Below are 27,500 nucleotides of genomic sequence, written 5' to 3' on the forward strand. Positions count from 1 at the left end.
TTAAATCTCATTTTTCCATTGTTAGCCTGGTTTTGAATTATGTATAAATGGTAGCTAATGGACTGTGGTGGGTCACAACCAGGGTGCATAAAGGGATGAGGCTGCCACCTCACCCCATAAAAAATATATATACGAAAATTTTCTCCCAAACAACTAAGTTAAGGTGGCTTCTGACGTTACATTTCCGGTTACAGCAAACATTTTGGGATGAAGTTGCTAGCCTTTGTCGCCCCAGCTGCAACACACCACAATCAACAAACTACCAGGTACATATTTTATTGTTTAAGCCAACAGACACTATTAACACTTTCCTCTCTGGTAATATCTCTCACTTAAACCTGAGAAACTAAACAAGCAACGCTAACCGAGGGTTTAATAGATTAATACCAAGTAATGCTAAATATTGTCGTCGTAATACATAGTACTACAATCAGAAATTCACTCTCTATCTTCCATATCTCTATGACCAATCCCTCTGAGAAATTCCAATTACTTCGGACGTCAATCGCGTTTTTAAGTATCTGAACGTTTCTGTTTTGCAGTTTCAACTTATATGATATAATATGCATTGTATTTTCATATTCTAGGGTAAATTTATCGAAATTATGTCTTTCAGTAAAAAACAAAAGCGAAATTCGATGAACTAAAGTTAACGAAAACTGTAGTTTCCTTGCCGATAGTATACATGGCTGTCACACAGAAAAACGTTAAGTGTGAAAATCATTTGAAGATGCACTTTAAAAAAGAAAAAGAAAAAAAGAAAAAAAGTTGACTAGAGCAGAAAAAAAAACTGTAAATAGAACACGGGAATCAAGAATGTCCCTAAAGAACACGACTATCAAAACGCAGCCTCCGGAGTGAGATTTCAATTAAGACTTGAGGCGTATCTCTCAAGTCGTCAAGTCCGAGTCGGAATGATGTCATTAGAGTAAGTAACCTTCATCATTAAAAGATAATCAAGTCATGGAGAGAGAGAGAGAGAGAGAGAGAGAGAGAGAGAGAGAGAGAGAGAGAGAGAGAGAGAGAGATTCATTTGCAAATGGATTCGCTATAGCATGCAACCAGCCATCTGCTGGGCTATATCAGATAACGCCACGAAGAATACAGGAAAAGAGGTGGTAATGACGTCTGCTTAAATTAACTGCATAATACTGTTCTTGAAATTGCTGCCGTGATCAAAGTAATTGTTCGTGGGAGGAAAAGAAGGGCGTGGCATAGGGTAGATTTACGTAGCGTCGTCTGATTGGACCTTCTCTCTATTATTTATGCTGCATGCATTTCCTACCGTTAGATTATTTATAAGAGCAAAAAATAAATAAATAAATAAATAAATAAATAAATAAATAAATAAATAAATAAATAAACTTAGTCTTATATCTATGATATAAATTTTTCACTGTTATCATAGATTATACATAAAAATCTAGTTTTAACCTAATAGTGATATCCCTTTCAGAAATAATGATTTTAATGTTACCGATTTAAAAAAGTTTCCATTTGAGTAAAAACTGATTGTTAGCAATCTATACTTGAGTACAACCGTGTATATCACTCCAATTATCTGTGGAAAATGCAGAATATTCCACTGATGGCTGGTTTGAAATGTTGCTGGAACAAATCCTATTGCTTAAGAGTAGTAATTTTGAAAAAAAAAATATACTTGTGAAAAATCCAACGTATGTTAATTCGCCATTCCATAAATCAATTAAAACACAAAAATATAATACCAAAGATTCGTGGTTTTGTAATATAGCTGAAATAACTGGTATTCCTTGCATTGGTTACATCCGGGTGAAAATAATTACTTAGTAATTACTTCATCACTAAAGTAATCTATCAAAATTTCAAATAATCCGGTTTTACCATCATCAACGAAACCTGATTCCCCATCTGGACAAAAAGGACCAAGATCCAAAACGCTCGGAGCCTCCTCCCCTTTTTAAGGATGATGGTGACCAAACCGCAAAATTCTGTACAATAGAAAAAATAAAATAAAAAGGTTCCAAAACAACATTTAGATTATATTTAATAAGGGGAGTGATGTGCCAACTTAGGTTCAAATGTCACAGCGTGGGTTAGAGGGCTTCGTGGTCTAGAATTCCTTTGTGGGTAGGTTTGGGTATTGTCTCTCTTTGGCTTCGTCGGTTGGAGGTCGAGGGAGGTATACCATGTTCTCTCTGAGACATATTTACGTATAAATTGGAATACTTATAGAAAAACATTGCTACACTAATCGCTGGACTTTGCAACCGATAGGACGACATACGTAAGAACTTCGAGTTTAAAGTTCCTTTCAGACAAAGCTGTGCGCATATATATATATATATTTATATATATTAATATATATCTATATATATATATATATATATATATATATTATATATATTTCAACAGAATTTCATCCCATAAAAGGAGCCCATAAAAACGCCAATATATAGAAAGTACTACCATATTTCAGAGACTGCTGTCTCTCTCTTCAGGCAGATGAATGAGAAAAGTTACAGAAAAGTCGGTATTTATACCGAGAGATCTATCCACAGTTAAGCCAATGAGTGTAAATACGTATATATACATATATAATCATATATATCTATACGTAAATCTGTACAGATACGTATACGTGTATATATATACATATAAATATAAGAGCCAAAAGGACCAGAATAAAATAGCATTCAAGGAATTCCATTTAAAGAGAGAACTCCCTAAATATACATAAAATAGTTTTTTCAGTCTGAACGATTTATGATCCCTGCAACTGACAATTAGATAAGTGCATGATTCAACAGCCCCTATTAAGGACGCTGGGAATATTCAGCTTAATATCGCGGACGCAATTAGACGCTATACTATTAAATCCGGGACTGATGCCTGACACGTAAGATAAAGTACGGTTGCATAGGATGGGTCAAGCTGGTTGACCTTTGAAAACTGATATTGGCTGATCGCCAGTTGCCGGGGTCATAACTCGCTCGGACTTTTACCTCCTTTCATGTATAGTTTTGCTTTGAGGGTTCCTGGTTAAATATATATATATATATATATATATATATATATATATATAATATATATATGAATACATAAGATTCCCGAAGACCATATTTTCTTTTATATGAAATCCCTTGAATTATAGTTCCTTGCTTGTACTTCAAGATGCAGTATATAATTATCCCTCTCTCTCTTTCTATATATAATATATATAATTATTATTATTATTAATATATTAATATATATAATATATATATATATATTATTATATATATATAATACGTAAACATATGTAAGTATATATACAGTTAGATAAAATATAGCTAAACAAACATATCCTCAGAGAGATAGACTTAACAAACCAAGCGATAACATATTTACTGTAAGCAGACGCTCATTCGCGCGCGTAATGGCAGAGAGAAATATTGCGCATCAGGAGAATAGCATTCGAGCATCTGCCATTACTCTCCGGTTTGATTCTTCCCAAAGAGGAAATAGCACAGAATAACCCAACCACAATAACTTCTACGATTCTAGGTCGTTGTAGGAGAAACATTATCCATTGAGAAATCATTTTAATTTTTCATGAAAGTTCAAAAGACGATTGAGTGACGAGCATCTTGCGCCTAAAGTTTACATCGTCTCTTCAATTATGTTTCCGGTAACTTTACCAATCACTGTTTGTTTGTATGGTGTTTTTACGTTGCATGGAACCAGTGGTTATTCAGCAACGGGACCTACGGCTTTACGTGACTTCCGAACCACGTCGAGAGTGAACTTCTATCACCAGAAATACACTTCTCTCAGTCTCTCACATCTCAGTGGAATGTCCAAGAATCGAACTCGCGGCCACCGAGGAGGCAGGACAAGACTATGCCGATCACGCCACTGAGGCGCTCTTTACCAATTATGTTTAACAAATTACATACACACGCAGACACACACACACATACACGCGTATAATGTTGACCGACTAATCTCTACTGTATATGCGTATGAAAAGTTGCTACATAGGAAAGTTTCTAGTACGAGGGAAAAAAAAAAAAAAATTTTTTTACAATGTTTGTAATACTCTCGCCTTTATAGAGATGTTTCGATGTCACAGTGTTCTGCCGAACTGGGTCATATTATCTCTACTCTCCTCGATTCTCTCGACAACAGTAAAGAAAAAATGTACTGATAACCAACACAACCTTCCATTTACGTGATAATAAAAATGAGGATGCAAGCCTCACACCCACTACACGGTCGCGAGGAGAGATAACATCCTGCTTAATTAAAGGTTAGTTAGACTATGGTCTATCCTAGGAGCAAGAGCCCGTGTCGGCATAAGGCCAGCTTAATCTAAACCAAAACAAATGTTGTTGTCTGTTACCAAAGACAAGATTACCAAAGACAAGACCCAAATCGGCACTTTCTGATTCATGCAAAGTCCATACCTATACTGTTATCATCATCGTTATAATTACCATTAGTGTTGTCATTATTATTATTTTTTTTTCTTTTTTTTTTTTTTTTTTTGCTCTATCACAGTCCTCCAATTCGACTGGGTGGTATTTATAGTGTGGGGTTCCGGGTTGCATCCTGCCTCCTTAGGAGTCCATCACTTTTCTTACTATGTGTGCCGTTTCTAGGATCACACTCTTCTGCATGAGTCCTGGAGCTACTTCAGCCTCTAGTTTTTCTAGATTCCTTTTCAGGGATCTTGGGATCGTGCCTAGTGCTCCTATGATTATGGGTACGATTTCCACTGGCATATCCCATATCCTTCTTATTTCTATTTTCAGATCTTGATACTTATCCATTTTTTCCTTCTTTTTTTCTTCAACTCTGGTGTCCCATGGTATTGCGACATCAATGAGTGATACTTTCTTCTTGACTTTGTCAATCAACGTCACGTCTGGTCTGTTTGCCACGTATCACCCTATCCGTTCTGATACCTAGTCCCAGAGGATCTTTGCGTGATCGTTTTCTATCACTCCTTCCGGTTGGTGCTCGTACCACTTATTACTGCAAGGTAGCTGATGTTTCTTGCACAGGCTCCAGTGGAGGGCTTTTGCCACTGAATCGTGCCTCTTTTTGTACTGGTTCTGTGCAAGTGCCGGGCATTCGCTTACTATGTGGTTTATGGTTTCATTTTTCGTATTGCACTTCCTACATATGGGAGAGATGTTATTTCCGTCTATCGTTCTTTGAACATATCTGGTTCTTAGGGCCTGATCTTGTGCCGCTGTTATCATTCCTTCAGTTTCCTTCTTTAGCTCTCCCCTCTGTAGCCATTGCCATGTGTCATTGCTGGCTAGATCTTTAGTCTGTCTCATGTACTGTCCGTGCATTGGTTTGTTGTGCCAGTCCTCTGTTCTGTCTGTCATTCTCCTGTCTCTGTATATTTCTGGGTCTTCGTCTACTTTTATTAGCCCTTCTTCCCATGCACTCTTTAGCCACTCGTCTTCACTTGTTTTCAGATATTGCCCCAGTGCTCTGTTCTCGATGTTGACGCACTCCTCTATACTTAGTAGTCCTCTCCCTCCTTCCTTTCGTGTTATGTATAGTCTGTCCGTATTTGCTCTTGGGTGTAGGTGCTTTTGTGTATGTCATATGTTTCCTGGTTTTCTGATCTATGCTGCGGAGTTCTGCCTTCGTCCATTCCACTATTCCTGCGCTGTATCTGATTACTGGCACTGCCCATGTGTTTATGGCTTTTATCATATTTCCTCCATTGAGTTTTGACTTGAGTATCGCCTTGAGTCCCTGCATATATTCTTCCCTGATCGTGTCCTTCATCTCTTGGTGTTTTATATCTCCTCCTTCCATTATTCCCAGGTATTTGTATCCTGTCTCATCTATGTGTTTGATGTTGCTCCCATCTGGTAGCTTTATCCCTTCAGTTCTCGTTACTTTGCCTTTTTGTATGTTGACTAAGGCGCATTTTTCTATTCCAAACTCCATCCTGATGTCCCCAGATACAATCCTTACAGTCTGGATTAGGGTATCTATTTCCTTGATGCTCTTACCATACAGCTTGATGTCGTCCATGAACATCAGATGGTTGATTCTGTTGCCTCTTTTCTTGAGTTGGTACCCGGCATCCATCTTTTGTAGTACTTTTGTCATGGGAATCATGGCTACTACGAAGAGTAGTGGGGACAGTGAGTCGCCCTGGAAGATACCTCTCCTGATATTAACCTCTGCTAGTCTTATTCCAGAGCTTGTAAGTATTGTATTCCAGTTGCGCATTGTATTTTGAGAGCTGATGGTGTTTTCCTCTGCCCATATATTTTCAGGCATTCTATTAGCCATGTGTGTGGTATCATGTCGAAGGCTTTCTTATAGTCTATCCATGCCATGCTTAGGTTGGTTTTCCTTCTCCTACTGTTCTTCATTACCATTTTGTCTATCAGGAGCTGGTCTTTTGTGCCCCTACACTTCCTTCTGCAGCCTTTCTGTTGGTGGGGGATGGTGTTTGTCTCCTCTAGGTAGTTGTATAGCCTTTCACTGATGATACCTGTTAGTAACTTCCACATTATTAGTAGGCAGGTGATAGGCCTGTAGTTACTGGCTATATTTCCCTTACTCTTGTCTTTTTGTACTAAGGATGTTCTTCCTGTGGTCATCCATTTGGGTGCATGGTGATTTGATATACAATGCTGGAGTTGTTCTGCTATTCGTGGGTATAGGGCCTTGAAGTTTTTGAGCCAGTATCCATGTACTTCATCGGGACCTGGGGCTTTCCAGTTTGGCATTTTCTTTAGTTGGTGTCTAACTGTGTCTGTCGTGATCTCTGTGGATCTTTGTTTTATTCTCCCTGTTTCTTCTTCCTTGACTTCCTGGAGCCATGTTGCATGTTTGTTGTGTGATACCGGATTGCTCCATATGTTTTCCCCAGAGTCTCTTACTTGGTTCGGCTTCAGGAATTTCTGGGTGGTTGTCTTCCCCTCTTAGTTGGCTGTATAGTCTTTTCTGGTTGGTTCCGAATAGTTTGTTCTGTTGGTATCCCTTATTCCTGTTCATGTACCGTTGGATCTTATGTGCTTTGGCCTTAAGCCTATGTTTTACATTACATCTTCTATTGTGTTGTTTAGTCCCCTCTCTTGTACTTTGTATTTCTCGTTGAGTTCCGTCCTTGTTTTCTTGCTTCTTAGCCTTTTTTCTGCCATCTCTTTCAGTTTACTCAAGTCTGATCTCATCACCATGATTTGCTTTTCCAGGCGCCTTTTCCAAGGAGGTCGCTGTTTTGGTTTCTGTTGGGTTGGTTGTGCTGGTGGTGTTGGTGTTCGAATCCCCATCAGTTCTGCTACTAATCTTGCTCCTGCATATGCCAAGTTATTTGTTTCTGTGATACTGGTGGTGTGTATTATGCCCATTATTTCATTGACCTCACTTGTTTTCTCCCTTAATTTCTTGGTGTTGTAGGCTTTCATGGAGGGGATCTTTGTTCTCTCTGTATCTGGCTCCATCCATTGTCTAATTTTTTCTACCCATTCCGTCCTCTCTGTTACTTTGTTGGTGTTTCTTCGTGTGTCGTTGTTTGATACCTCATCATCCCTGTCGTCTTCTGTGGCATCGTCTCTCAGTTCGTCTTCGTGTAATTCGTTGTCGTGTGACATTTGCCTTTCCAGTTCTTCTCTATCTTTTGGGGAGAGCCAGTTCTTTTTCTTTATGTTCCTTACTTGGTCTGCCAGCCTCTGCTCTGTTTGGGGGGTGTTATTCCTCACATTCCAGATGTTGACCAATCTTCTTCTGTATCTTTATTATTATTATTATTATTATTATTATTATTATTATTATTATTATTATTATTATTATTTTTATTAGTAGTAGTAGTAGTAGTAGTAGTAGTAGTAGTAGTAGTAGTAGTAGTAGTAGTAGTAGTAGTAGCAATAGCATTTTCACTTCCATGTCATTCATTTATTATGCAAGAGCTGGAAGAGAATTGTTACAGAGCAGTTAATTTATCTGCCATATATATATATATATATATATATATATATATATATATATATATAGATATAATTTATATAATATTTATTATTAATATATATGTATATAAATATGTATAAAATAATATAAATAATATGAAGAGAGAGGAGAGAGAGAGAGAAGAGAGATAGAGAGAGAGAGAGAGAGAGAGAGAGAGATTTTAGAGAGAGTGAGTTTTTGAGATGAGTTACTAGTCCAATTTGTTACTTAACTAATGACCAAAAGATAATCTATTTGATAGACACAAATACACGCACACCTATTTATTACACGTGTGCATGATGTACCCAGATCTTCAGCGAAGCATGGCGTACCCAAAACCCTGACAGTAAACCTTAACAAGAAACGCTCCTTCCCATGCAAAATCGAATCCCCTGTAAAGGGAGGAGAAGCCACGGGAGGGGCAGGGGGTGCGTGCAGCGATGGCTAAAAAAAAAAAAAAAAAAAAAAATCGCGGCCCTAAATTTGGATAAAAGCCGGTTTTACTATCGCTTGTATAATCCCCCAAAGCCACTTTATGATGATAACAGACTTCTCTCCCCGTACGACGGAGTCGGGAAAGACAAAGGAAGCATTAACGAAAGGAAAAAAAAGGAATAGAAAAAAAAAAGAGAAAAGAAGTATTGTAGGTTTCCTGTGGATTTCAACTCGATTTTATATCAAATCGTTTCGGGAGAAAATAGAAAATGTGCACCCAGACGCAAATGTAAATGAAAACGTCAATAAAATAAAATCAGTTAAATATTTCCCAAAGTACAGAGGCCACTGGGACCGACACCCTAACGCCCACTTCCATGCAACCCAGACCTGAAGGTGACCAGAGAAAGGAAAGTCGAGAAGATCGGCTTAGCAATGACAGGAGATATAATTACAATTAACAGAAATCGATCGTTTCTGACTATGACTTCAGTCGAGACGAACACTTTCATCTTTCCCTTTGATTTTACCTTGAAAATATTGGGACAGAATATCGCATTACCAGTGAGATATGAGATATGAAGGGATCTATACCAAAATTACACGAACGGTTTGAATTTGGTCGTTTCGTTATTTATAACAGTTTGGCTTCAGTGAAAATATATCTGGTTACCGAGAAAATCGGATTATCGCTGAAATGTAAACTAAACATGCGAGATTGTAACATATTTTCGTCTTTTTCCAACCTTTTAGATTTTTCATGTATATAAAAAACGACTGATCAGTATCTCGACGAGTGTTCCATATTATTTTGAAGTTTTCACTTTGCTACGTCAAAATATCCGTGAGTTTCGAATGCGAGGACAATTTACAGAAGCTTTAATCGATGAAAAATTGTTTGTTTGTATGGTGTTTTACGTTGCATGGAACCAGCGGTTATTCAGTAACGAGCTCAACGGCTTTACGTGACTTCCGAACCACGTCGAGAGTGAACTTCTATCACCAGAAATACACATCTGTAACACCTCAATGGAATGCCCGAGAATCGAACTCGCGGCCACCGAGGTGGCAGGCCAAGACCATACCGGTCAAGCCACTGATGCGCTATTCATCCATTAAAAGCCTCTGTCAAATGTAATCACATCCAAATCTCAGGGATATTTCGACGTAGCAAAGTTAAATTTCTCAAGATAACATGGAAAAATCGTCGTTTTTGTATACAGGAAAAATATAAGATTTAGGCCGAAGGCCAAGCGCTGGGACCTATGAGGCCATTCGGCGCTGAAGCGGAAATTGACAGTAAGAAAAATTGAAAGGTTTAACAAGAGGAAAACCACAAAGCAGTTTCACTATGAAACAATTGTTAAGAGAGGGTGGAAAGTAAGATGGAAGAAAAAGAATATGAACGGATGTACGGTAAAAGGAATGGAAGGGGTTGCAACTAGGGGCCGAAGGGAAGCTGCAAAGAACCAGGTATTTCATATAAACTACCCTGTCACAAATTTTGAATTGACCAAATTCGAACGTTCGTGTTATTTTGGGTATACTAGATCCCCTCAAATATCACTGTTAATGCGATATTCTATCTTAATCACTTTAGCAATTAATTTTTACCGTATACATTATGATACCAGATTTTCTAAAGACTCCTTTCCAACTTTTTTTTTTTTTAGTATGATATCTTTTTTCCAAATTCCATTTAGTGAAGTTGTTTCGACTGGTCTTTAAAAAAACTCAAAATTCGAAACGATGGGAAAGACTGATACACAAATATTATTATTGTTACTATTAGAATCATGCAAACCAAACAACCGACGCTATAAGTATAAAACTATATGGATTATCAGCCAAAATTAAAAACGAAATGAATAAGGTACGCAATCAAGCTTTTCAAATTTATTTAAGTTTCTGGCGTATAAATTCATTATTTGTCATTATTTACCAATTATTATTATTATTATTATTATTATTATTATTATTATTATTATTATTATTATTATTGATTATTATTATGATTATCATTATTATTATTATTATTTTTATCATTATGTTTTTGCATTTACCCTTAGATAACACAATTTCCCCTTTTACAAAACGGATATATATATATATATATATTATATAATATATAGATATATATTATATATCTATATATATCTATATATTATATAATATATAAAATATATATGTATATATATATATCCATATACACACAGATATAAAAGCCTAGATGCCGCATCGGCCGCTAGCTGAATAGGCTGGCGCACGTCATCAGGCCCGCCATCTTGGCCGCGGTAATTCAAACAATGCAGCAGGCTGCAGTATATGACGTTTTTTCGCCACTATTCGCTTAATATTGCACGGATTTTCTTGTCTGATGGCTCGTTACAAAGCTTACATAATTCCCTACAAGGATCTAATAAAATAAAGTTGTTCCTTATTTGTTTGAAAGTTAACTTACAATGATTTGTTTTAGCAGGTAGGGGGAAGGGGGCTAGTTGTACACAAATGTTAATATTTACCCATAACTATTGCTGTAAACAATAATTTGAAATGCTGTGATAAGACAGCCTACGAAAAAAAATGGTTAAAACAATATTGTTTAAGGGCCATTAGGTCAATAGGGTAAATCGTGTATGTTGGACACTAATTTGATGTTTCTCGATTTCTTTCACTGCATTATAGCTATGTAATATTAAAGTATTAATCTGGTCCTTGTAATAAGAACTAAATGGCCAAGCAAGGCACATAATGATTTTTTGTTTTTGTTGATGTTTTGATATAGCCTGCTAATTTCATATCAATGCATATAGATTATCATTACAATGTAGTATCATTAAACTGTTGGAAACAGCAATGAAAAAAACTTGTTTAAACTGCTGGGAATATTTATAAATAAATGCACAGATGTACAATAAATGTTTTATATACATTCAATGTAAGAACAAATATCATGAAAAAAAATCATTGTGCAATACATTTTGAGAGTTGTTACTTCAAAGTATAGGCTTAATGACCCATAAGGCCACCCATAGCTTTAAATTTACATGTGTGACCAAACCAATGAACAGTTAGCTGAAAAAAAATAGACTGGCCTTATGATTGTGGCCTAGGCTGAAAGGTTCTGTGGAGGTGTGTGTGTGTGTTGGGGGGGGGGGGGGGGGTACTATGACCGGGTATACAGGGTTGCTCGTCAGGATTGGCTCATTTTGGCAATTTTGGTCTATAGATGGGTCCCCTTCTGGAAGGGTAGAAGTATAGAGATGGCCCAGGCCCTTATCCCAAATAAGGTATAATAATTTGGGTCCTTGACAACACAGGTCTAGAGATGAGCTAAATATTGAACCTGTTTAATTGCTTGCCCATATAATGATATATCCTAGTCTGAGCAAATTAAAGGTAGTTTTGTGAAAAATTTTGAGTTCTATATAATTATTTCACCATATAAAATTAGGTCTAGAGATAGGTCACTTTTGCCACTAGACAAGGTCTCTTGATCCCCCCTAAATTTTCCAAAGCCAGGTCTAGAGGTCAGAATTCACTGAGGAGCACCCCGTTCCAAAAAATTGGAAGAACCCCCACCCCCCCAGGCTCAAAGGAGCAGGCAGAGATGCAAAGGCTAGATAACACAGAAATCCTAGTTATTCTAGGGCCTACTGTAGTTTATTTTAGGCTCAACCCTACAGTTTTATGACTTAAACTTGTAGGCCTGTGCCAAAAATTATATTGGGGGATTTTTTTTACAGAGCACTTCGAGAGACAAAGATTTTACTTAAGTTGCACAGATCCATAGCTGTAGGCATACTTTAGTAATCTGTCTTATCACAGCATTTCAAATTATTGTTTACAGCAATAGTTATGTGTAAATATTAACATTTGTGTACAACTAGCCCCCTTCCCCCTACCTGCTACAACAAAGTCATTGCAAGTTAACTTTCAAACAATAAGGAACAACTTTTATTTTATTAGATCCTTGTAGGGAATTATGTAAGCTTTGTAACGAACCATCAGACAAGAAAATCCGTGCAATATTAAGCGAATAGTGGCGAAAAAACGTCTTATACTGCAGCCTGCTGCATTGTTTGAATTACCGCGCCAAGATGGCGGACCTGATGACGTATGTCCGGCCGGCCGATGCGGCATCTAGGCTTTAATATCTATGTATAATCATAATATATTATATATAATATATATATATATAAATATATATAAATATATAAGAATATATATTTATATATAATAAAACCTATGATAATATAAAAATATATATATATATTATTTAAAATCGATATATATTTAAATTATATATATATATCATATATAATATATATATATATATATAATAAATATATTATAATAATATATATATATAATATAATATATCTAATATATATTATAAAATCTGAAAACGAAATCGATAATGGAAAGAAATTAAAACAAAACGCATAGGCTCTCAAACAGCAATCACGAGAAGCAACATTTGAACGACGTTCCTGACAAACGACGGACATTCTCCACAATCAGAATTAAGCGCAGCGAACGAAGCTGAGAAAACACGGGGAGTTGTTCCACCCTATGCAGTAAAAGGAGACGATTCTACCGTCCATATTGTATCGCAATTAGGACTCATGATTCAGAGCTCATTCATGCTAATGAGAATCTGATGGGCGAACATTATGCGAGGTGTGTGTGTGTGTGTGTGTGTGTGTGTGTGTGTGTGTGTGTGGCATTGCGCCAGTCAATGTCGATTTTCAAAGTTCCATAAAGAAATGATACCAACGTTTTAGAGAGAGAGAGAGAGAGAGAGAGAGAGAGAGAGAGAGAGAGAGAGAGAGAGAGAGAGAGAGATGGCCACTTAGAAGGAAAAGACATGATGACAAGAGGTTTGGTTTGAGAGAGACGAGAGAGAGAGAGAGAGAGAGAGAGAGAGAGAGAGAGAGAGAGAGAGACTTGTGGTCATTGAGACGAATAAAGACATGATGATCATTATGAGAGAGAGAGAGAGAGAGAGAGAGAGAGAGAGAGAGAGAGAGAGAGAGAAGAGAGAGAAACTTGGTCATGAGACTAATATAAACATGATGATGATGATGAGAGAGAGAGAGAGAGAGAGAGAGAGAGAGAGAGAGGGGTAAACAAGTCGGTCATAGAAACGCAAAATTTTAATATCAACACCGACTTAACCACTTTCGTTTTAAATGTAATGAGATCAATCCTCTTTAATTCGTCCAAGACAGGTGAAGGTATACGTTCGGAATCTTTTACACTATCTTATTTTAAGACTCCTATTATATAAGGATGGAACAGCATCACACGCACATGATTATCTATTGTCTAGTGTCACTTCTAACTTATAAATAAAGAAATTAAGATTTCTGATGGCCTGTATTATACTCTATTCAAAGCAATCTATCATTCTCGTAATTATCAAACAGATTTCCTAGAAAAGCACAATTTAAAATAACTAAATAACTGATATATTTAATCAAAATGACTTTAATAATAATAATAATAATAATAATAATAATAATAATAATAATAATAATAATAATAATACCCGACTTCACGGAAAGCGTGACCACGGCCTTAATAAGTAGCACCAAAACTTGAAAATCTCATGAATAAATTAGACTCAAACTGACGAACGCAACCACAGGGTGATTCAAGGGGCAATCTTTCGTCTTTCACGATTTGCGAGATGACATGTGAAGGCCACATGAACCCAACATTACCCCTTTTATTTATGCAAATTATTCGTTCAGCTTTTCACGAAGCACGGCTGAAAACGGTTCGCCACGAAACGAGAGAAGCCTACTGGTCATTTTTCGCAAGTAGAATGGAAGGCTCGCCACATGTGAAATACACATGTATTTATTTTTAAAATCATAAGTTTATGATAGCTACCTATCCTATTAATGAGTCTATAATCAGCAGGGTAATCTAGAGTAGACGACGAAATAACAGAAGAGATGGTCTTTATTTTCAAGCAAACCCAGAAAATGTAAATAAAAATTGGTTGCAAGATTCGAATCTCGTTATAATTTGGCACCTAAAGAAGTTTTTTTTTTTTTTTTTTTGTACTAAACGATTTTCAGGATTTGAAAGGAGTTCATAATATCATCACGGCGAAACAGATATTTCACGAAAATAATTCTCCAAAAAGAGATATTTTACTTCCTTTATTTTATAGGATTTAAGGTCTTCTAAAGACAGTCTTTAGTTGCAATTTGACGATTTTTGAGACTGGAAGGCGTTCATATTTTCCTCCATAACGAAAGAAATTTAATGAAAATAATTCTCCAAAAGAGAAAATATTTTGCTTCCTTTGTTCCATTGCATTTCACTCTGGCCCATCTTACTCCAACGCCCTAGAGTACTTTTCAAATCGGTCTCAAATGCTCTTCTTCACTTTCCAACCTGTGGCTATTTGTATCTGTTAGGAAACTAGAACAAGGAGAGTACGAAAATAACGGCAAGAACCATTGCTTTATTGTTTTCAAAACCCATAAATAATTCCTAAACTCTAAAAGTACTGGACAACTGTAAAGCAATTGCAGATGTAACAGAACTATTAAAAACTGGATAGTTTCCATCTAACAGCTGACGAGACAGGGAACATGGGGCTTCTGTCTAGACCTATATACTCGTGTACTGCCAGCAACAAGGAACATGGAACTCCTGTCTAGACCCATGTACTCGTATACTGTCAGCAACAGGGAACATGAAACCTCTGTCTAGACCTATATACTCGTATACTGTCAGCAACAGGGAAAATGGAACTTCTGTCTAGACCTATGTACTCGTATACTGTCTGGCAGCAACAGGGAACGTGAAACTTCGGTCTAGACCTATATACTCGTATACTGTCAGGAAAGCTAAAGAACCCTTGCATATTCGTAGTCCGTCTCTCCCAGACAGGTTCACGAAAACCAATATAGCTAGGTAGCTCGGGTCACGTGTTTATAGACAGTTTGACGGCGTGATGACAGTCTCCCATATATGAGTAGACTTTCATTTCGTTTGCGTGTCGTCTGCTTTTCTGAATGCTCTCTCTCTCTCTCTCTCTCTCTCTCTCTCTCTCTCTCTCTCTCTCTCTCTCTCTCTCTTAACAGTTATATAAAACAAACCATTCCCAGCTTCACTCCATAAACTTAGCTTTCAGTTTTCCTGTCTTTAGTCGCGAAACAAAAACAATATTTCTTTGAAATGGTTAACGCACGGGATATTTCAATTGGACGCAACTGTTCCCTGGTGTTTAACACAAACTAAATGAAGAAGACATTTAAAAGCAAATAGAATAGTGATGGAAAAAAAAAAAAAAAAAAAAAAAAAAAAAAAAAAAAAAAAAAAAAAAAAAAAAAAAAAAAAAAAAAAAAAAAAAAAAAAAAACCGAACACATGCAGGGCTAACTCTAGTGGTATCAGTGTCGGTAATTAAGGCATAGAACTTTTACAGAGAGTTGCTAGTGATTTTTAATCAGTTTGCGTAGCCGTTTGACCTCATTGTTACGTATTCTTGTCAAGTCCAGCTCTACAGCCAAATATAATCGTGTAAACGTCAATAAATATACAAATAAATGAAATCCTTTTAGTCTTAATTACCAGGATGTAAGCGCTATTCCATCTAACACTAAGTATATTTGACTGGAGACGTTCTGAAATAGTGCAAACAAATGATAATAACAGATAAAACATACCTTAATTATATCAGGCTTCAACAGAAAATGAGGCCCCTCCGTCCAACCTTGTTTCAATAACACCGCACTCCACTGACATAATGAACGTCCGAGCGTCTACGCATATTTCCGGGGAAATTACAGCAACCCTTTCGATTAATGCAAAGATTCGGTACCGATTTGTATTTACAAAGGCCTGCTGAGCATACCTTTTATAATCCTTATTCGATCACCATCACATTTTCCCTTAAGAACACAGATATCTAAAACATTCCAAGTTTATTTTTATATATATACAGTAAACTGCTCTCAGAAGCACTTCCAAGAGTTCAGGACAGCGCTGAGTGTTTCATTCTCCCAGTGACAATGGCCACAAAATCCTTTGGTAGAAGACGGCGAATGCGCTCAAAAACTCGAAGGCGCAGAGCAGAGGTCGCAAGAACCGTGTGACGGCGACGACGTGGAAGGAGAAGGAATAGCTGGAGGCGGAGGGAGGAAAGGAGTGAAGCGCAAGATGCGTGACTAGACTGGCGCCCAAAGTTACCACCGTACGCCCCCAGCGCTCCTGTTCCCGCCCTTTCCTTCTCTCTCTCTCTCTCTCTCTCTCTCTCTCTCTCTCTCTCTCGTTGACGCACGCACAAACGAACAGCTGCCTTCATCAGATTCCACGGTCATTTTTCTGGTTTGTTATTATTAACATAGCAGTGGTTCGTAAATTCTGCCAACAGATGGCACTAGCTTTGTCTTAAGCAGGGTTATTTAAGGGTAATCTGCCTTCATGGGGAGGCATTCCAGATCTCAAGGTGGCACTGATCACGTCTCGGGGAAAGGCGAGACCGTTGTGATTATCGCAATTTAGATTGAATAAAAATCAACAATACTACGATGGTGTTAATAGGATTTTCACATTACCAGTCTTGATTTAAGGTAATTATGGTGTCAATAATAATTGATGCTTAACCGTAGCTGTGTCGACTGTCTCTCATTTGCTCATTTATAATTAACGGTAAAAACTGAGAGAGTACTCTTTATGCAAACAGCTCAACTGTCACACTGTCAATTATTTCTTTAAAAAAAAGATACTGTAAGAGACTGCACTCCTCCCTCTTACCTACAATTTAATTTAAGAGTAAAAAAGGAAGGAATTAACAATTACCCTAAAACAATATTCAGAGATTTTAACCCGCTTATAATAATACAGCGACTCCTGCAGATTTTGAAAGCAGAACGGACAGCAAAAGGTACTTTTAATCACAATCTCAAGCTGAGAAATTTTCCTTAACCTAAAATAAAAATAAAACTTTTTTTCTAGATTTAAAAAAGGCAGAGCACAAATGGACACTGACAATAAAATATGGTCTGATCCCCATGTGATTCTAATACTGAGCTAATATTCTTATAGCAAAACCCATGGGACTAATTTGACGACCAAGCCATGTGAACGCACGAACTCGAGAAGCTAAGCACCACGAATCAAAGCAGAAATTCCTTGATGTCATGAAACTTTTGGGAGACTGTTGAACAAAGCATTGTACAACGATGTCAAGGAACAATGGAATGGAATGAAATATGAGGTTTAACCCAAAGGCCAAGCATTGGGAGCAATGAGGTTATACTTCGCTGTGGTAGGTACAGTAATTAACGCAGTTTTGTCTCAAAGGTAATGGACACTGACGAAATCCACACGGGAGAACTACACCAGAATCGTAGAACAACGCGTCAAAAGCAATTAACGTCAATATCGTCGCCTTTCTGGATACAAGAAGCCTTGCAGATTTTCGGTCAACCATAGACGTGTTAATAAATTCTACAAAGGCATGCACTTATATAGTATTTGACTTATCGTTTCCTAAATAATCGTAATTTAATTTCTACTGGTCACTCATACAGCTGAAATTGTGCATGTATATATATATATATATATATATATATATATATATATATATATATATATATATATATATATATATAGACAAATACCACGAAGGAAAAAGAAACAATGCAGTGTACTAGGACTTTCGACTTTCTGTCCTTTACTTAGCAGTAAGTCGCTTGTCTTTATTTATATCATTCAAGATGTTCTCTATATATATATATATATATATATATATATATATATATATATATATATATGTATGTATATATATATATATATATATATATACTTAATATATATATATTGGTGCTATTTAATATTTCTGTAAATATTTATGTATGAAGACAATTTTCTGACCTCGAAACTACGCTTGATATTCATGAAAGGGTAACCTCCATTCTACGGATGTCCTGGGGCCGGATAGTCCAATCTATATATTTCGGAGATTCTTATCTCTCTTTTCTCGCAATGATTATTTGCAGACTACGCCGGTGCTAGTCTTCGTTACGAGGGGTTTTGTATATTCTAAATGACGGTATATTATCAGATATACTGTTTGTTTACTAACCCCATTTACTTTTTATATATATAATATAATGTTTCCATCAGCTTTTTCCCCTCCACGATTCCGTTCGCGGTAAAACTGTTTACGATTCATTAGCGGTTTTTTTTTCATTCGCTTCTTTATTTTCATTCTGTGGGTTCATCACTTCTTTTTTTTCATTCCTTTTATTTTATCCCCTTCCAAACGATGTTGTCATTAAAGTCAGTGTGTCTTAAAACTTGATGAAAACGATCCAGCTCATTGTGTGTGTTTGTGTATCACAAGGTGGTGCTGTGGGTGATGGCTTGTCTGACGAAAGCGGTGACTGCCACCTCCTGAAGTGACCACAAAATTCACTTCTTAACGTTCACCCATCCAGCTTTCGCGCGCTTTGTATATATGTTACGGTTAGACCAAGGTATATATGGGTTAGACTAGTACAAACCCCGGATTTCACGAAACTCCCCGAAATCTTCAGGGAATTCATGAAATCGCCAATTAGCTTAGGGATATTTGATCCCCGATGGTTTAGTACTAAACATGGCGAAACAGTGTAGGGAAATTACAGTTTCGCCGTGTTTAGTACTAGCCCCTTGGGGATCAAATATTCCTAAGTGAATGTGATTTCACAATATATATATATATATATATATAATATTATATATATATATATATATATATATGTGTGTGTGTGTGTGTGTGTGTGTGTGTGTGTGTGTGTCTACATAAGTGTAGACAGTGGATATTATACGATAGTAAACAGCTTTAAAAGAAACATTGATCTTACTGTCCAACACGATACTGCCGTCTACATCCTCACAAGCTGGGCGTTGCCTTCTCGTCTCAGTATAGGCTAAAACTGGTCAGTTTGGTGTTTATTCGTAACCTGGTGTTATATTATCCTAAGCGTGTCATGGACACAGCTTTCTTTCATAAGCAATAGAGGCTGTCAACGGTTTCGCGACACTCGAATCTCGGTTCATCATCATTTATGATGTATGTTGCAAGGACTTTCTTGCACTTTCAAGGCGCCTTTTCTTTTTCATTCGTAATCTTAAGTCGTTGAAGTTTTTGTCAATTCAGAAATATATATATATATATATATATATATATATATATATATATATATATGTGTGTGTGTGTGTGTGTGTGTGTGTGTAAATAATTCTCTGTTAAAAAAAAAAAACAGGATACGTATCAAATATAAAAGGCCCATGGAAAATGGAAACACTCCCAAGGGTGGAAGTAAGTCCACCGAAATATAGTCCTTAACTTTAAACCAGCGTTTTAATAGGCCTTTTATACTGATTATTATATATATATATATATATATATATATATATGTATATATATATATATATGTATCCATATATATATATCATATATATATATATATATATATATATATATATATATATATATATATATATATTTATATATATGAAGCGTTGCAGTTTTTTCCCCAGTATTTTCTACGGTCGTTACCTAACATCTCCGTGGATACTTTCTTAAAAATGATATATGTTTGAAGTATTATATTCTCATGGCGTTCTTTATTCTTTTGCAACTTTTTTTTTTTCTCAAGCCCACCACCTCCACGGTTATCAACTTTATTTACGTCTTCAAGACAACAAGACGTGCGATACAGCACACGCATTTTGAAATGTGCCTGGCAGGCAAATCTGATGCCCTCAGCCTCTATAAAGTAACTTCAGATTAGAATTATGACCAGCCAGATTAGATAGTAATTGCAGTAATGCATAACTAAGAGCAGAGACGAGTCACTAGGCACGGACGCAGCTCCCATCCAGATGGGTGGTCTCAAGGACCCTAAATGCAAGATGATGCTGAAAATCAAGGACTGTCACGGCCTGCACTTGAGTCTCCTTGTAAATGGTCGGATGAAGGCGGATACTATCTCACAGTCACCCCCCAAATGCTGCTCTCTCTCTCTCTCTCTCTCTCATCCAGTATGACATCATAGCACCATAAGTGAAATATTGCTTTAAAAATTAACAAACCTTATCGTTACTTGGCTTTCAGGCAAAATCCTACATTATTATTATTATTATTATTATTATTATTATTTTTTTTTTTTTTTGCTTTTTTTTGCTCTATCACAGTCCTCAATTCGACTGGGTGGTATTTATAGTGTGGGGTTCCGGGTTGCAATCCTGCCTCCTTCAGGAGTCCATCACTTCTTCTACTATGTGTGCCGTTTCTAGGATCACACTCTTCTGCATGAGTCCTGGAGCTACTTCAGCCTCTAGTTTTTCTAGATTCCTTTTCAGGGATTTTGGGATCGTGCCTAGTGCTCCTATGATTATGGGTACGATTTCCACTGGCATATCCCATATCCTTCTTATTTCTATTATTATTTTATTATTATTATTATTATTATTATTATTATTATATTACTTCCATTCAGGGGTCGTAATTTTGGTTTGGTTTGTTGGTCTGGCTGCCTGTTAGTCGGTTTGGTCATCTGTTTGTTTACCTGTCTGTTAACATGACTACACAAAAAAAAGTTTCGTGTGGGATTTTACGAAAAAACTTTACCAACCTTTTACGAAAACCTTTGGGGAGAAGAGACCTTTCAGGTAATTGCTTAATTATTGCTCACATCTTTATTATGAATTCCAAGATGTTTCCCCTTTGAAAGACACGGGAAGAAATAACTAAATAATGGCTATCGCAAAATTCATCTGAAAATACCCGATTCATTATATTGATTGCTAACTTTTGAACTTGAATAGAGCACAGAATTCCAGAGTGAGATTTTCGCTGGCTCTCCCTCACGTGATGTTAAGACCTAGCACTCTCTATTTGGTCTAGAGCCAAAATGAAGCCCGGCACCAACCCTCCCCCGACCCCCATTTTTTCCCCCAATAACTGCTGTTAAGTAGATCAGCGGAAGATAAAACTACTTCCCTGCTGATCCTGACCTGTTGAGCACATGCCCATTACATAACAATACGGGGGTGGAAATCTCTCTCGCTTATACACAGCTGGAACATGAGCTTAGCTTGCATTCAGAACGAGAAATTCATCATGGCGTCGTGGAATGGAATGACCTGTGAGGTCCTTCAGAGCTGAAACTAAAATTGAGAGTAGAAAGGTCTGAAGGGTGTAATAGGAGGAAAACTTCAAAGCAGTTGCATTATGAAACAATGTTAGGAGAGGGTGGGCAGCAAGATGGGAGAAAGAGAATATCAATGGGGGCGGTACAGTAAAACGAACGAAAGGGGTTGCAGCCAGGGTCCGAAGCCACGCTGCAAAGAACCTTACGTAATGCCTACAGTGCACCGCGTGAGTTGCACTGAAGGCACTAACCCCCTACGGAGACCTTGTCATCGCATGAAATTTTCTTGCGAATTGGTGCTCCTCAGTCACATAGCAGGTAGTGCCTTAGCTCACGTTAAATTATCAAAGATTATGGCGCCTTGAATTACGAGCAGTTATAGTAGATTCACACCACCCGTGCATCTGATGTCTAGGCCAGTCCCTTACGACGCTCCTGATGGGCTGTTGATAAGCCAATCACATGGCTGGAAACTCTCAGTCTCTCGAGCGTGTTCACGTAGGCAGGATGTATGTTCTACCTCTCATGAGGGATACGTCCTTCAAAGGTATCCTTCAGGAGAGTTGGAACATAAACCTGTCTGTGAACTCTCTCGAGAGACTGAGTGTGTCCAGTCCTGTGAATGGCTTATGAACAGCCAATCAGAAGCGTCGTAAGGGACTGGCCTAGACATCAGATGCACGGGTGGTGTGAATCTACTACAGATACAAGGTTAAAGGTATATCAGAACAGGAAGGACGTGTCGCCCTTAACTAACTCAGGATAAGGAAGAGTGTGTTGGGGTTTATCCCTGTAATGTGCTGGGGATAGAGAAGAGGTAATCACTGGGCGAAAAATTAACGATGGAAATAAGGCCAAAATGATACAGAAATCCATCACAATCTATCAAATTCATAAACCAATAAGGGCACAGTCTTTAGATGTATATTTTTCTTATACTCCGAATCTGAGAATATAGCACAAATAATAGACATACAGGATCCAGTATGTCGCATCAACTAAAGAAAAAAAATTGGGAAATTTTACTAAAGAAGAAGCATATGCATACGATTCATTGGGGATGAAATATTGCCGAAATGATGAATATCTAAGCAACTGTTTTTACACACCATTCATAATATCAAGTTTTGCTCTTCAGCAATTCAAGGTGTTCAATATTGCAATTACGAAACGCGCATGGCCATTGACGCATCTCTCTCTCTATGGCTGTCTCTCGCAGCCGTTCATAGGCTACAATAAAACATTTCCAACAATTATTATCTGACCCGGAATGAAATAATTTATGAAGAAGAAAAACTTCGATGTTCCCCCGCCCCACAAAAGAAAAATGGAGCAAAAATGTTCGCATGAACGAACCGACATTTTTATTGTTCACTGCTCACTGATAAAGTCCTAACTTTTCCACCTACCTTTGAAAGTTGTGCTCTGTATTCTAAAAAAAATGCGAAAACTAAAAAAGATAGGTAGCACTGTTTTCAGCCATTTTACATATTTACCTTTAAAATTTTACATATTTGCCTTTAAAATATATATATATTATTCCTTACACCCTTTCAAAAAAAAAAGAGCAAGCAATATCAGACTTCAGTATCATTTCAGGAACATTCATTGGGGTCTCCTAATATACTGTATTTCAGAAGTGGAATGGTTTATTTCTCAATAAAAAAAAAAAAGGCTGCAACTGTTTCCTTGCTGAAGTGGGCTTTGCTGTGGAATCTCTATCTATCAACTTATCTCTGTAAATAACGAATATGAACAATGGACAAATCATGGTGCTACCTTTGACTCAAAGCTTTAATTTGTCACACCGATTGACAATAGGTCATCAAGACTTATCAGACAACTGGGAGATATTTTTCTTACATATCAGACTCGCTTAAAAGGAATTTTCCTTTTTCTTTCCCAGTGCTGATCATGACTTAAGTGCACTGTTGGTCATCTTTCCTAACGACAAGGAACTTCCATTAGAGACCTAAGTGCCTGCACTTCAGCAACTGGGGTGCTTGCAACTCCTCTTGCAGACAGACCATTACCGTCCATATACCGTCGAGGTACTATGCAAGTCACCGAGACTGCCCGGGACCAGGAGCTTTGCACTAATCTTGCTGTTAAGCTGTGGGACGGCCTGGCTACCAGTATGACTGATGCCCAAGCTCATTAGTCTAAGCCCTGCACAACTACTTCAGATTTTGACTCGTATTGTATGTATGTATGTATGTATGTATATATATATATATATATATATATATATATGATATATAAATAATGTATATATAATTCATATATTTAAAAAATCATATATATATACTATATATATATATATATATATATATATATATATATAATATATATTATATATATCTATATATTATATATCATATATATTTACCTAATTCTAGGAAAGTGAAGAAAACGCACCTTGAAATCCAAGAAAGTCTTCGCAGCATAAATTGCAAATGATGAGCTTAGAATCGAGTTTCACAAAAGATGTGTTTACGACAAGTCCAAGCAAGACACCGAGTTACGAAGTAACACTATAAACCACCCACGTTTGATCATCGAGACAAGAGGCAACGCCCACCTTGCAAGGGCTGCAACCGCAGTTTCGTTTTCGGGAAAGTCTTAATTAAGATGAAGTTATAATCATTAGATTAACGTTTCATTAAAGCAATCTACATGTCGTACAATATCCAACGCGTGTCTCCATTTGCATTTTTTATTCCGAGATCCATTTGTTCATTAACTTTCCATTCTGCTGTTACTTTCAAGTGAAAAGTTCTGGTTCACCTTCTCTTACCTTTCGCTCTTGCGTTATCTACCCGTCTAGATTCCTGAGTGACTAAGCAGAAATTAACGTAAAAGAAAGGGAGTAAGAAGCTTAACGAAAATCTAAATGATAAAACGGGTAAGCAATAATTGTAAAGAAATATCTTTATGCTTTTCGTATATTTCTGTTTGTATTGAGAAGTACATTATGTCTTTTGTTTACTTTGATGGTGGTTGGAACTATGGGCATTTGTTTAATGGTAATTTGTTTTATGGTTATAGGATAATTTGCGACTTTGTTTACTATTGAGCCTGAATAGTTCTTGAAAAAAAAATGGGACTGTTTTGACAGTTAAATATCCACTCACTCTGCCTTTTGAGTATTTATTATTCACGGTGCAGAATCCAGGCCAGAGGCAGATGCCAGTAGGACAGTTTTTCCAGCGGAGGAGAGTCAGGATTCCAGTCCAGAGACCAGCACAGAAAGCAGTCCGGAGTGGAGTGGCACCAGACCTTTGAGATTTTCTGACATTATTTTTTACCCTGGAGTTTTCAAGTGTCATGGAAGGATAAACTCCACCTAGGCCGAGCGATAGGATTTCATGTTCGGAGAGAGGCAACACGAGTAACTGGGACTTATTCATCTTACCACGAAAGACCAGGATCTAAAAGAAACGTAAGTCAGTTGGAGAGACCTTATGCAGGCTCAAAAGGATTGATCTGTTTCTTAGATATAATTTGACGCTTTATTATGATAAGTTTCTAAATTTACTGGGTCAGCCAACACGTCGAAAAATTAAAGTAAAGGATTTTATCATTATAATTACCATTATACTTGTGCCTTTGGTTTATAAACCAGTAGAGTTTCATTTTGACTAAGATTAACTACGAACGTAATTCAAATATATTTTTTCTTATTTAGTAACGAGTGTTCATTTACGAAATTTACGTTTTCACGAAGCTACCTTGCTGAATTTCTTTCCCTTCTCGTTAAATTCGTCGATTTATTTCTTACGTTAAATTGATTCTTTTCAAGAGCGTATATTCTTTTTATTATTTTAGGTCCTTTACAATATGGTAGATGAGTTACTGTGGAGAGGAAGTGGTGCATACATCCGAAGACAGCTCTTTGGGTGATTTCCTCTCAAGACGAGAAACGGCAGTTCAACATTTATAATTTCACTTAATAAACTCAATAGTTTTCTTCGTCTTTGGTTTAAATCCTCACTGTCAATTCATAATTGTTATCATAATAATCAAAGGAAGACGCTCATATCAAAGAAGAAGAAATCCTGTTGTCTAAGATGGCGATATGAAAGAATAAACTGATATTAACGAAGAAAAAACTGCCATGTAACAACAACTTTATATCAAAGAAAAAAAAAAAAATAAAAAAAAAACTGATGTGAAAGAAGTCGATAACAAGAAAAGAAAAAGCATGAAGGAAGAAAGAAAAAAAGAAGAAAAAAAGGACTCGTAATACGGACGGGGGAGCCTTGGCCAAACAGTCCTATCACAACATGACAATGGCCTTCTTTATCCGGCTGATTTGCTATACATGCGTGCGATGCCGTCTGCGAAACTGCTAAATGCGACCGGTTTCGGAAGAACGATGTTTTTCCTGTCAGATGAACAGGACCAGAGAGACATACGAAGTCTTCCCTTCATTGGAGTTTTTTTTTCCCTAAGCAAATGTTGGCTCGAAGAAGCTCTTTTTTTTTTCTTCTTTTGTTTTTGCTCTGGGAGATCACATAATCAATAATGTGCTTATGAAATGGTCAGGGTTCATGTCGATTGCTGTACTGCACAATCATATTGGTCTCGGACAAATAAATGCAACGAGAGAGAGAGAGAGAGAGAGAGAGAGAGAGAGAGAGAGAGAGAGAGAGAGAGAGAGAGAGAGAGAGAGAGAGAGAGAGAGAGAGAGAGAGAGATAGACAATAATGAAGCCTGGCAACAGTCGCGACTTTCTCTGGGTGATCAAAATATTTTTTATAATCATATTCTAGATCAGAATGAATGTGACATTTTTTAGGAGGGTCGAATGTGGTTATTTAACAGACTACATACATACATACATAATACATAGTGCATAAAAAGAATTTGCTAGCTTCCACAGTTCAGAAATATTATTACCACAAATTGCATTCACTGTTCTTTCATATACGGCTCCTTTAATATACAGGAATAATTAACCACGAAACAAGTTATATAAACAGGCGATTAGTATCGTTGAGAGATTTTTTTTCATTAAAATACGAGTATTTTAGCAGATAACATATTCAAAGCCCAACGTCATTGGCGAGAAAGTTTTCATGACAAGCTTACCTTAAGAAACACCTGGTCGTGTAGCAGTGATATTAATCTACAGGACTGAATGGAAGGAATGTAATTAGCTATGACAGAACAAGGATTCAGCTGGTTCTACCAGGGACGGCATTCCTATTTGGTCAGGCCGGTGACTGTCCCCTATTCTCCTTTTCCCCCATTCTCGTAACCTCCTCTCTTTTTTTAAATATCCGATTTGCTGCATTTTTAAAATATTTTTTCATTACATATGAATCAGATAGTCATCCGATTACCCGCTGGTCGGATTTGCCAACTTCCCCCCCACCCTAAAATCACGAGTCCTAAGGACCAACAAACGAACTAGATCGTAATCTTTCCTCTACTGCCTGTCCTTATATTCTTTTCCTTACTATCCTTTAACAACAGCTCTGAATTGTATCATCAACACTTCATGAAAGGGCGAGGCTACAGACCACGAAACGAAGTTGGTTCAGAGAAGGACTATAATCAACGAGGTTGTTAATGAGCAGCAGACATGGGAAACACACGCAAAAAGTTAGACACAGCCATCTTCCTCTCCACTCTACTAGTGCGACCAGGGGAAGCAAGCTAATGGCAACTAATGTCTTTGCAGGTAGACCTATGCGACCCACACACGCCCCTCTGGCAAGAACTGCAAGGTCGGGTGACAGGGAAATCTATCACGGCCTGAGCAATGTTTTTGAACTCTGGACTCTAGGACTAGAGATTGCCGGCGTCGATCCCACTGAGCTACCACGATCCACTTGCAAGATCGATTCGTGAGTACGCTAGAGACAAAGAAAATGCCAAGCTAAGGGAGTCATTTGAAGCAAAATGGCTGAATGATCTTAATCACTAAGTGGTG

At 37.1% G+C, this 27,500-nt stretch overlaps 1 protein-coding gene across 3 annotated transcripts in view; it reads right to left on the reverse strand.

Annotated features, from left to right (window-relative positions):
- LOC135222478 (uncharacterized) overlaps positions 1-27,500 on the reverse strand; it is a 73,764-nt gene that overhangs the window by 43,069 nt on the left and 3,195 nt on the right. The window contains exon 1 of one of the 3 annotated variants that reach the window (XM_064260574.1): positions 19,265-19,283. The exons of 1 other annotated variant lie outside the window; for it this stretch is intronic. The gene's annotated coding sequence lies outside the window, so the exon portion shown is untranslated. Of the gene's footprint in view, positions 1-16,078; positions 16,590-19,264; positions 19,284-27,500 lie in introns of those variants that run through there. One more of the 3 variants, XM_064260568.1, reaches the window with a different exon arrangement.

Source organism: Macrobrachium nipponense, chromosome 20, assembly GCF_015104395.2.
Source record: "Macrobrachium nipponense isolate FS-2020 chromosome 20, ASM1510439v2, whole genome shotgun sequence".
Classification (NCBI taxonomy): Eukaryota; Metazoa; Arthropoda; class Malacostraca; order Decapoda; family Palaemonidae; genus Macrobrachium; species Macrobrachium nipponense.